This window comes from Pinus tabuliformis, chromosome J (genome assembly GCF_031772625.1).
Source record: "Pinus tabuliformis cultivar Carrire ecotype Pingquan chromosome J, CPIR1, whole genome shotgun sequence".
NCBI classification, from domain to species: Eukaryota; Viridiplantae; Streptophyta; class Pinopsida; order Pinales; family Pinaceae; genus Pinus; species Pinus tabuliformis.
In genome coordinates, this window is record NC_142295.1 from 1,330,303,808 (window position 1) to 1,330,317,366 (window position 13,559).

The 13,559-nt window shown below is 35.2% G+C and overlaps 1 pseudogene; it reads left to right on the forward strand.

Moving 5' to 3' along the window:
- Positions 1-8,044: 8,044 nt before the first annotated feature.
- On the forward strand, positions 8,045-9,145 carry LOC149232240 (UDP-arabinopyranose mutase 1 pseudogene; annotated as a pseudogene).
- The last annotated feature ends 4,414 nt before the right edge of the window (positions 9,146-13,559 follow it).

Here is a 13,559-nt window from a genome sequence, read left to right on the forward strand (position 1 = left end):
AGCAAGATTTATTTAACGAAAAGGAAAATGACAAGAGGGTAAACAAGTGAACAGAAAGCAACAGGAAAAATCAGCATGTAAGCGAGTTGAATGTCTCTATTAATGGGTTAATGAATGGAAATTATGGAAAATGTTGTGGAAAACATGCAACACTTACAAGGAAAATGGCGATGACGATGCTTAGTGAAAGTGATTGAATAGCTTGTGAGTTTGGAGATGAAAAATGATGGAATTTATGGATGATAGAAATGGATTCAATTGGTTCATGTTTCTTGAAATTGGTCTTAGAAAACTAATCGTGCACAAATTGGCCTCCTTCAATTCTTCGATTGTCATAGAACCTGAAAACAAACATGGCACTAATATGGAAAGAAAACATAATTGTGTTCAAACAGAAGTGATCAAATTCTCTAGCTACAAACGAAAAATTTGCATAATTAACAGTTTCATGATGTGTCTTCATTTCAAATGGTTAGTCCAATTTCACAATTGCGATAATAAATCCGATTTGTAAAAAAAACAATTTCCTCAATTTATGTTTGAATCAAAACATTTCATAAAGATAAAGAAATATTATTTGTGAATGCTTGATGATTCATACAAAACAATCCTCAATCAAAAATTCATCAATTGATCATGCAGATAAAGCGCCCTTACAGTTCTCCTTTCCTGCATCATAGTTGAAGAGATAACACTAGATAAAACCAATAACAAATTTTTGAGCATGATTTCGATAACGTAAAAACTCAACCTTAACAAAATTTGATTGCAATTAAGCTTATTTAAGGTGAGTTATTGCGCTTTTATTCAATTGTTTTTGTCTCGTGTTTTTTTTCTTACAAAATTTAAATCAGATGCTCAGAGACAAAGTTATGACGATTTTCCCCACGTAACATGTTTGAGATATAATTCGGGAGCCTGCGAAAACCCTAACTTCCTTGGATCCTATCTCTGGAAATATAGCGAGAAAAGATCTAAAATTCATATCTGAGGTTCATAGAGATTTAGGGTCAAATGGGTTTTAATTGCAGCTTCTGAAACGTCATAGAAAAAAACGTTATAGCGAAAATGCAACGATGACCTGTATGGAGAAGCAAAACCCTAGAATCCAAAGCTCTGATACCAAATGTTATGTAACGAGCTCACAAAATAGAAGAAGAGATAGATCAATGACTTCAAAATCAGCCTCTTCGAGGGAGGAAACCTCATTTACATTACACAAAATGAATCATTCTTCCATGATACAAATGAAAAAACCTCCTTTCTACATATAGGAGTCTAATGGGTCACAATATAATCAAAGCCGACATAACAATAATAATATAAGGGCACAACAATAGAAATAGTGGGCTTCTGTGGGGCACAATAATAACAATATGGGGACAACAGGGGCACAACAATAACAATAAGGGCTACAATGACAATAGTAATGGGGGAATCACTAGTATTATAGGGACCTAACATGATACCATGTGAAAATTTTGAAACTGAAATCCTATTGCAGCAACTCGAAATTATTCTTCTAATTGTTAAATAATTTAAAAATATATTTACTACAATAAAAACTGAATAAATCACACTGCAACCTTCACAAATAAAATTGCGGAAATAATAGTGTTGGAAACTGAGAAAATACTAGCACATACACACAATAAAAAGGAAACCGTTATTTTTGGACAAATGTCCCCGGAAGAACCCAACTTGGGAAAATCAATGCAGTAGTGAAATTTTGAGCACAAACTGTGGAAGCTCAAGTTGTAATCCAAAAAACAAAAAAATATGGAAAAATTATGTGAGGGAATTACCCTTCCTCCACAAGTAATCCCGACACAACTTCTCTTCATAAACCTGTCCTCTTAGACCTTGTGCGTTAGCCTCTACGCTGCTCTGCACAAACCCTATGACGTCTAACATCTGAACCACCTCTAATGAATTGGTTATGCCTATCTCTACTAAGTAAATCATTTATCCGACACTCCTCTCCTCTGAAGCAACTGTGCATTCCTCTGCATTGCCTCACTGGGAATAACTCGACCCCTTGCTGCTACCTTTTCAGATCCAGAAAAGGTCCTCCAGATCACTGTCCCTGCCCCTCGCTACCTTTGTTGCCTCATTGAAGCTCGAACTCTCCAGCAACTAACTGCTGCTACTCTAGAAAATTGAATTCTCCAAGTGACTCTCGTGCCCTCTCCATCACCACGTAGATCCCTTCTTATGTATTCTTGTTGGGACACGAATGACCAAGATTAAATCTTAATTGATGGCTTAGATCATTTTTGGATCTATCCATGTGAAATTATAGATGATTCACACCTCGACTTAATTAATTCTAATTAATTAACCATATTCCCTAAGTTTAGACTCACGAAATTTTTAAAAATTGTTTAATAATCCAATTAAGCCATATTGAAGTGGAATTCCCAGAAACAATTTCTTAGTTTTGGAGATCTCATGCATTCTAACCTCTCCACCAAATTTTTTGGTGAGAACACATCCGATGCTATAGAAACTAACAGTAAACAGGTTATCCTTAGGTCACGCATGTACACAAAATCCACAAAAGTAGATTGCACCATGGTACCTCTAAGAGTGTAGGTTGTTATCGGTATTAAAGTGTATAATTCACACACTGCATTATGCTATTATCGAAAACTAAGATATCATGGATTGGAGAGTTTGGTGTTGCATTGAATTTCTTTCCTTAGTTCTTTCATTACCCTGACATTTTTTTCAATACCATTATTGAGATGAAAAACATCATCCAATTGATAATTGACGTTACCTATCAACTTATTTTCTTGGGAAATCCATGAAAGAAAATTTTGACTAATAACAATAGTTATTTGCAAACATACTCTTCGTTGCAATTAAGTTTGTTAATGTTTCTTGAAGCACAATACACCAGTGTCCATGAGCTCATACTCTTTAATAGTAGCTTCAACGTCCATGTGCAAGATTTGTGCGTTCAATAGGCATATTAGCGAAAATACTATTTTGATATTGATTACATGCCGTATTCAAGTTGGTAATATGTTTATTTATAAAGCTGTTAATTTTCAACACCAACTTTCTTCAAGTTTCTCTTTGTATTTTGCTTATGGATACAATGGTTGTTGTGTGCACATGTCCGCGTTGTTTAACTCTAGTGGGTTCAAATACCAAGCCATCCATCATTCTTCCTCATGATTTATGTATTGTTTGACCACACATCAACTAGACAAGGAATTGTTCTCGGACAAACGATATTTCATTTCTTTATTTTGTTTGTCTGTAGACTCTTATGATAAGATTCCAATGATGGGGCATGCCAGACATGAACAAATTTGCATTACATGTTTTTGAACTAAGACAACTATTATGTCTATGGATTCAATTAGACAATATGAAATCAATGCTCTATATAATGGAAAAAATTATATCTTTTGCATCGTTCACTAAGCCATATTGATGACATCGCTACTTGCAATTAACTCAACAAACATATATCATTTCAAGACAATTGTAGAAGACATGCATTTTCTTGTTTTCAAAGGCATTTTTTTACATGGAATGTGTTTTGTTATCATATGATTTTAATGTATATGCTTATGATTGGACGAGTGCCAACATTTTATCTTTATATTCTTCAAGATGTTTGTTCCTATGGGAAAACTACAAATTGGATCATTTGTTGAACATTTGTAGTAGTGTTTATTAAAATAGTTAACATCATGTTTTTTTTAACATTAATGAGAATTCCTGGAGAATCGGTATCTTTGAAAATATGGCTGCTACTGTTATACCAAACGCGACTATTTCATAAACATCACTAATGGTCTGGATATAACATGCTTCCATAGACTTGAACCCACATAGATGGGTAAACAAATTGTTCACCAAATGTTTCGAGATAATATCCTTTGAATATAGTTAACATCATCTCGTGTTTGAGAACATGTCCTAATTCTGTTAAAACTAGATATGAAGATTTTGTTCTCTTACCTCATGACTTGTTTGAGCTTGAAAATTTTTATGATATCTCTCCAAAAGCTATAGGAAATCATTTCATAGGACAAACATGGCTTTTCAAAACTCCAAGAATCATAGATAGGTTATGCTTGATAGAGCCACCACAAAATATGATTTTGACATTTTTGAAAGGTGTTGTTGAAGCGTGTAGAATTTATCTAAGCCTTTTCTCCATGTTATATAATATTGAAAACCTTATCAATGATGATTCATCAATAAGTACGATATTAAGTGGTTCGTTTTCATTTGTTAAGAGATCTAGTATACTCAAATTTAGTGGAAGCATATTCATTGTTGTGACGTGTAAGTGTAAAGTTGAATGCATTGTGATGTCATTTTGGTTATATGTGGATTTTCTAGTAAGTGTGACTACGTTTCCTTTCTTTTAAGAGGTTAATTATGGAGTTTCTTATTGTAAAAATAAAATGAGCCTTGGTAAATTGCTTTAGTTGTAAGGGACAAGCAAAATGAAATGTTTGGATTGTTTTTCTTTTTAATCATTAATTCTTTATTATTGATTGTTATTCTTTGTAACTTCTTTTTCTAATGTTGTAATATTCATTTGTACTCAACATGAATGGTTGTTTAATTGTTTCATTGATACTAGACATCATATGGCTAGACATCATTTTTTGTTGTAGATCAATGTTTATATTAGATTTCTCAAATCTAGACATGTCGTTTCACCAATCCAAGGATACCTCAATGGAAAAAAAATGTTCCAATTTAGATGCAATTATTTAAGAGGTGATATTTTGAATTTCTCTAGTTTAGTTTCTATTTTTTTGTCATTGTAGTAGAGGCATTCATCTTAGATTTTATTGAAAGTGTTTATCACTATGTGGTTCATCTTTGTGATGTATAAGTTACAACGTGTTTCCATAACATAGGCACCTAAGCTGAATTACACAAGTGCATTTGCATTCCATAGTAGCGGGACACTTTTATCGAATGTGCTTATCCATATCTTTGATAGACGTCCCTTCAATAGTTCACAATGCTCTCACAACACTATCTACATGATAGGGAACACTTATCCCTAGTGCCTTCACTTTTTGTTGGAATTCTCATTGAATTTGTTTTCAACAAGAAAAATTGTGTTTTCTGTGATACCACTTTAAGTAGGGAGACAATGGCCTACAAAGTGAGAGTTGCCAGCACACCAACAACCATTGCAAATGTCACCTTTTTTTTGTGTTTTTTTTCAAGGAAATAAAATCTTGTAATTTTATTAGGAAAGTAAAATTGCATCTGTATATGCGTTGATTATTCTTGGTAGGATAAAGAGCCCTAGAAGATCTTTCCAAAAGTATCATACATACTGCAAATGTATCCTACTTTTAAAGCTTAGAGGAATTAGAGATATGGAATAAAACCAAGTTTTAATCATATGAAGTAATGGCCACCATTCTCAACCTGATTCATTCATACAGCACCACCACTCTAAATTTATTCTACAATTACATACTTCGATAAATATAATAAAACGAAAATTTTCCTATGAGTAACATCTATTAGGCTTCAAATGGCTTTAAATATTGGAGTTGACTTCCCAAAATGGTTGTAAATCTAAAATCCCCTCATATCGACAAACATAAGAGCATTAATCTTTAATTCAACAAACCTTAACTTAGTTTCCCAACATAGTTATATGTTCTCATGCTGTCAAAATTATTACCTTGTCTCATTGGTACAGTGATCCAAATTGATATCTACCTCAACAATGTTTAGTTTGTATGTTAAAATCTAGAAGCACAATGGGACGCTATCACCTCCACCAAGTTTCAAATCTCGCAAGAGGACATCTTTGGCCTGTTGTGATAAGGCTTAAGGAGTGGACTCTCCTTCCCTCGTGGAGTCTCGAATCTTGCTAAGTCATAAATTCCTTAGATATATGGCATACGGGTTGATGGATATACTCTTGGTGTTATAGTGGCAACTGCTAAATTTGATATTGGGCCTTACTCAAATTACTCCAATGATTTACCGATTCACTTTAGCAAAAAATCTCACAAATCCTTACCAACTTTAAAGAAGTCAATAAGGTTCTTACTCTTGCATTGGACCAACTTTGTTACAATAATTAATATTACTCATTAGATGTTAGGTGTTCCTTTAAAATAAATTAAAACCCTTAGAAAAAAAATTAGAAAAGATGAATACTTACTTATCAAACACAAATTTTTAATTAGACTTACTGTTAAAGCAACTTTTGGCTATGAGTAATCTACCATTAAAATATATTTTGATTTGAATGCTTGTTCAACCTTGATTACTATTAGCCCATAGGGCATTGGATTGATGGTGAATGAGTGTACTATTAAGGCGCTCCTTGCTATAGGTGGCCAGTTCAAATTCCATATGGTTAGCCTTAATAAAAAAACCATATTACCACTATACCTACATAAAGAAGGCTTTGCAATATCAAATTATATGGAAGTAACAATTCAAGTGGAAGACCTATAAAATGTAGCGCAGTTGGTTTGAGTGGGGTTTAATCTCCACCAAGTGTCAGGGTCAAACCTCATGGAGAAAGGTAGGGTGGGAAACACTTTTAGGGGAATTAAACTATGCCAAGGGATGATAGCATCCCACAAACCTGATGATAGCAATCATAGTGATAACATTCCACGTATCCCACTAATAGCAATCATAGTGATAGCGTCCCACTAATGGGTAGGTAGATCGTTCTTCCATCTAATTCCTATTCATAGCATCCCACTAATGGGTTAGCAAACATAGTGATAGCATCCCACTAGTGGGTATATCATTTTTCCATCTCATTTTTATTCATAAAATCCCATTAATAGATTAGCAATGCTAGTGATAACACTCCACTAATAAATAAACTTTTTTCTATACCTAAACTTAAACTTAACGTACTTAATTAAAAAAAAAAATAGATAAAAATAATAATATTACATAAATAATTGTGAAATATTGTCAACCTTAAATATGGCACGTTCACACCCATTGACCCCATTGACTTAATGCGCACATGATATGGCATTTTCGCACCCGTTGGAGGAAATGTGGGTCATGGCAACCTTCCCTTTAAAGAAGCCAGCTAGCAAAATCCAACAACAAGGAGTGCCAACTACGTGGAGCCCTTTTGGAGAGGCGTTTGATGCGGTGGTAATTATATCATTTTGTGTTTGATGAGTTGAGAAGTGTTTGACATGGGGGTAATTAGATCATTCTATGTTTGGTAGATTGCATTTAATATGGGGTCATTAGAGTATTTTATGTTTAATGAGTTTGGCTAGCATGGGTAATTAGGTTTTGATGATTTGTGTTTAATATAGGGTAATTAGATTATTTTGTGTTTCATATAGTTAGGTAATTAGACTTTAATGATTTGTGTTTAATATAGGGTAATTACATTATTTTATATTTAATATATTTGGGTAATTAGATTTTGATTATAGTTAGGTAATTAGACTTTAATGTTTGTGTTTAATATAGGGTAATTAGATTATTTTATATTTAATATATTTGGGTAATTAGATTTTGATTATTTGTGTTTAATAGAGGGTAATTAGATTATTTTACGTTTTGCTTTTAGTAATTAGACTTTAACTATTTGTGTTTAATATAGGGTAATTAGATTATTTTATATTTAATATATTTGGGTAATTAGATTTTGATGATTTGTGTTTAATATAGGGTAATTAGATTATTTTACGTTTAATATATTTTGCTTTTATAGATTTTATAAAATTGATGATCTGGAGTCGGGACAATTTACTTTAAAAGCAAGTTTTATAAAAGCAAAATTACCGTCAAAACCGAAGACTTTAATTGTGATTTATCCCAGGCTTCCGGAGTCTGGGCAAGAGCGTGAATCCCCAGATAACAAATCTCTTGAACCCCTTGCCGGGGAATGCTCTTCCACACCTATATATACACTTACAGAGAGAAACCAAATCAAGATTGAGAGGAAAAGTCCTTTGGGGTTGTGGAAGATTGGGTTGTGTGTATTTCATTTTCTTTCATTTCTGGTTTCTTGGCACGTAGGTCAGTTGATCCAGTAACAATGGCAGTTTTGACTTCGAGTGCTGCGACCCCAATCCTGAAGGAGGAGCTGGACATAGTGATACCCACGATCCGGAACTTGGATTTCTTGGAGATGTGGAGGCCATTCTTTGAGCCCTACCACCTCATCATTGTGCAGGATGGCGATCCGTCGAAGACCATCAGTGTGCCTAAGGGTTTCGATTACGAACTGTACAACAGAAATGATATCGAGAGGATCCTGGGCCCCAAGGCCTCCTGCATCTCTTTCAAGGACAGTGCCTGCCGTTGCTTCGGCTACATGGTCTCTAAGAAGAAATACATCTTTACTATTGACGATGACTGCTTCGTTGCCAAGGATCCCTCCGGCAATGACATCAATGCTCTCCAGCAGCACATTATGAATTTGCTTTCTCCTTCAACTCCATTCTTTTTCAATACACTGTATGATCCATACAGACAGGGTGCAGATTTTGTACGTGGGTACCCCTTCAGCCTTCGCCATGGAACACCCACTGCAGTTTCTCATGGCCTCTGGATGAATATCCCTGATTACGATGCCCCCACACAGCTTGTCAAACCTTCCGAACGCAACACCAGATATGTTGATGCAGTTTTGACAATTCCAAAGGGTACGCTTTTCCCCATGTGTGGCATGAATTTGGCCTTCAATCGGGACTTGATTGGTCCTGCCATGTATTTTGGCTTGATGGGTGATGGCCAGCCTATTGGTCGCTATGACGATATGTGGGCAGGATGGTGTGTCAAGGTCATCTGCGACCACTTGGGATTGGGTGTGAAGACATGGCTGCCATACATTTGGCACAGTAAGGCCAGTAACCCTTTTGTTAATTTGAAGAAAGAATACAAGGGAATATTCTGGCAAGAGGACATTATTCCATTTTTCCAATCTGCCACACTTCCAAAGGAATGTACCTCTGTCCAGCAATGCTACATTGAGCTGTCAAAGCAGGTAAGGGAGAAACTTGGAGTAATAGATCCGTATTTCCAGAAGCTGGCAGATGCCATGGTCACTTGGATTGAAGCTTGGGATGAGCTCAATCCCACTGCCGACCATGCTGAAGTAATTCCGAATGGATCAGAAAAGTCACCCGCGAAGTAGCTGCAAGGATCTCCCACATTAATTACTTGCATTTGTAAGCTTTGAGCGGTAGTGCCTCTTATTATTTTGGCATGAGAATTTTGGTAGATGAATAGTTTATTCAGTTGAGCTGTAGTTATTACTTGTTTTTTTTAATGCAAGAATGGTCAGTGAAATATAACTTTAAGTGCAACATTACTTTAAGTGCACAAAGCACTGTTGATACACATGATACCATTATTTCTGGTTAGCGAAAACAAATCCCCTCCCTTCGATTACATCATGGTTAGTTATAAAATAGACATGGTATAAAACATAAATGGATCAAGATCATACATTTGATAGCTTTTCATCCTCATTTCCCAAAAAGTACAGAAATTACCTTATTATAGTGAAGTTGAATTTCACCCCCTCTGTTCTCCTTCTGTTGATTTCCATAACGATATCATGTATGTGTACGACAATGAATATCCCATTTTTCCCTTTGGTCACAAGTGCTCTACCTTGTAGCCTATCCAAAACAGTCCTTCCCATGATATCCGCTACCATGTCCCACTCCCAACCTACGAAAAATGAAAAAATGTTGAGGAATGGATCTTTGCACTCCCTAGGAAACTTGTGAAAAGAGAAGATGTAAGACTCTAGCTTTTCCCAAACTATTTACTCTCCAATTTGTCTATTTCTATCACATCACTAAATTTTTCTCTCTCATACAATACTCTTTGGGACGTGTGTGTCCATTCGACATACTCTACACATTTATGTCGCGTGCAGCCATGAGCAACCTTATGTAGAGGAAGGTTGTCACTTCAACATACTGCTCAACTTCTGATATCATTCCTCGTGAGCTTGGATCCAAGGCCTCAACTACCAATATATACTGTGACATTGATAGATTAATGGGTTGGCAGTATATGAAATGAAATGAAATGATATTTTAACATCCATGAGACTAAAAATAGTCGGTGGGACCATTAGTTCCCAATTCTTCACTTTTTTCAATTCAATCATTTTCTTATTCAAACTACTGATGAGTTGGCCGAACCTGCCAATAATCCCCTTGCTGAAAGGACAATGCCAACAAACTGATGCTAACCTATTCCCATAACTTTCTTTGATGTCTTTGAATGCATCAAATTCCAAAGTGAAATGCTTTTCCACTTCCACTACCCGAGACGTGAAAAATTTTCACACCTGTTCTTCCCAAGCTTCTTTAGGTCTTTTCCACCATCCTATTTCACACCGAGTTTTATGTGAGTTGGCTATTACTTGAGAAATAATAACCTTTTCCCTCCACGGAATGCTATCTCTAATGTACTCCTTTTGTTGGAGATTACACATAGGGTTGAATTCCTTAATGTAGTACTTCTTCTTTCTACCCAACTCTTTTCCCCATACCCGTTTACGAAACTTGTCTATAACGAAATCATTTAGCTCCTTTCTATTTGTGGGACAGACATTGAGGTAGATATTCAATTTTTGCATCCATGTGTGGTTTTGTCTCATCCATGTTTTCTTTCTTTCACTCATGCCTTCATTGAAAATAACATTAAGCCATCTACCTACTCCCATTTGCTCAATTCTTTTAAGATATATTTTGAGTTGCACCATAGCAATTGCTATAATGGGAGTTACTCCTGTTTCAGTCAACATTATCTCATAAGGTACCAAACTTTTTATTTTTAACTTGCTCATGATCGAGCGTTTTTGGATTTTCTCAATTTGTTTCCATTTTAAGACGGGAGTGTTGCCAACCTAAAATTCACATCCATATAGCATCACTGGACAAACTAGGAGTCAAAAAATCACTTTAACTGTTTTGAAGAGAATATAATGCTTTCCACCCTCTTGAAATTCTCTTCTTCCTGCGGTCCTCCCAATAATTTTTTTATTTTTGAAATCAATCCCGAGGTACTTGTACTCATTTTCTTCTTCGAGAATGTTGCCTTGAAAGAAGAACGTACACTGGCTCTGCTTCCTTTTGTTAGAGAAAATCATTATTTTGGTCTTGCTAATATTGACTTACATCCCCACTCCTCTATAAAAATGCTCAAGAGCATATAAGTGCATCTGCAATCCATGGCCCAATTTAGATATCAAAACAAGATCTTCAGCATATAAAAGAAGTTTTATCACAAACTCCCCCAACCGAACACCATCTCCACCTTGCAGATTTAGCCACTCTTCAAGTTTATCAATATATAAACCAAAAAGAGCAGGAGATAGAGTGCTACCTTGCTTGACTCCAATGTCACTTCTAAAGCTTTCTGAAATACTCATTGAGGTTCTAATTTTGACTTTCACCTCTTCATAAATTCTATGGACAACATATCTATAATGCGAATGAAATTCAAGCTCTTCCATTCTACACCACAACTTATCTCTAGGGACTGTGTCAACTGCCTTTTTGAAGTCCACAAAGCAGTAGAATACTTCTTCTTTGTCCCCCTAAACCTTTTCAATAATGTGTCCCAATGTGATACCATGATACACTGTAGAATGCTTCGGCCTAAAACCTGCTTGTTCTTTTGCCCTCTTTTCTTTTACTTCTGCCCAGTTACGGATTCTATTTTCTACCATGTTACCCAAAATATTTGCAAACAAAGGATTGATCATAATGGTTCTATAATTGGAAGGATTATTAATGCCTCCACTTTTAAAAAGGGGTATTTCTAGTCTAGTTGTCCAGTCCCTTGGACCTTGCTGAATGATGTTATTGAATATTTCCATGATGTGTGGTGCAAGAGTGTTCATTCCCCATTTTAGATACTCTGCTTGGAGTTCAACCAAGTCCTTTGTCTTTCATGTTTTCAGCTTCTTAATTCCAATCTCCACCGCCTGTAACATGGAGAGCCTTGTAGTTGTGTTGACGCAAATTAATTACATATCATTTAATTGTCAACCCGGGAATTTCGTAAAACTTTTGAAGCGTGCATGCACTATATATGCTAGAAATTAACTTTCAATTTAGATCAATATAACTACGAAACCAAATAACGACAAACCAAATTCACCTATTCAAATTCCAAAATCAATTCAAAAGAAATTATAGTACAGTGCATGGAATTGAAATCTTAATCCATCACACTTGTAGGAATTGAAATCTTAATCTAACACACTTGCAGGAAGCAAATATTAATATACCACACTTGCCGGAATTGAAATTGCATGAAATGAAATCTACTCTAAGGGATCATGTGTGCATTATCATATCAGGGTCCTATGAAATAAATAATCAAAAGCACATGAGATGAAATGAAAGCAAAAACAGTCATTCTTAACCTCTCACACAGGAAGAGATATGAAAGAAAATAAAAAACAATCACTCTTAACCTCTCACATAGGAAAAGATATGAAGGAAATAAATCTTAATCTATGAAAGTATAAATCTTAATCTATGAAAAACAATAATTCTCACACATTATAGGTGGCCAATCCAAAAGCATGAGAGATGGCGATTTGAGAGGCTCCCAATGCAAGCATTACCAGAAAGAGGTGAACATCACTCGTGCTCATGGTGCTAAATCTAAATTCCATTCAAACATGAGTAATATTAACTTGAACACTCGAGTATCTCCAACTTTACACATGCCTCTGAAAGGAGGAGGCTCTCCTATTTATACAAAAACATAAGAAGCTACCTCATTAATGGAGGTCCATTATTCTTTCCCCAGATCCCTATAAAATCTCATAGAGTTACAACTCAAATAGGTAGTTATGAGGCCCATATAGAGTTACAACTCAAATAGGTAGTTATGAGGCCCATATAGAGTTACAACTCAAATAGGTAGTTATGAGGCCCATATAGAGTTACAACTCAAATAGGTAATGATGATACACATATCCTCTTTGACCTTTATGCAAATCTTCTTCCATATCTTGAAGGGAATTCGAATTTGAGCATTGGAGGCCACATAAGGGTACCTTGGAAGCTTCCAAATGACCTACACATCTCATGAAACTCAAGCCACTTTTAATTATTAGAAGGTATATGTCAATTTTCTAAGTTTCAACAATAAATTCACTTAAAATACTAGAAATCATTAGCTTTTGGAAAACACAAAGGTAACCCCATGTAATCATGAAAATGGAGGCTAATGAAATGTTATATGCTATGGAGTTGCGACATGTGAGTTAAATGGTGGCAATAAAGGTGAAAGTGGATGATATTTTGAGGACATTTTGGAGACTCTACATACCCCCAACTGACGTTATTGCATGTCCTCATTCAATCTACTGCATTTCTTAATCATGATTTACTTTTGAATGAGTTTGGCTTCTATTAATTGTCCTTAAACTTTGCATTTGACAATTTCATTTCTTTTTGCAAAGTATTCCTTATCATACATTGAATTGCAACATGTTTGGTTGGTCCTTGTGTGACAACCAAATCTTAATTGGTATTGGCTCTTGTGTACCAATGCCTTGTTTCCTT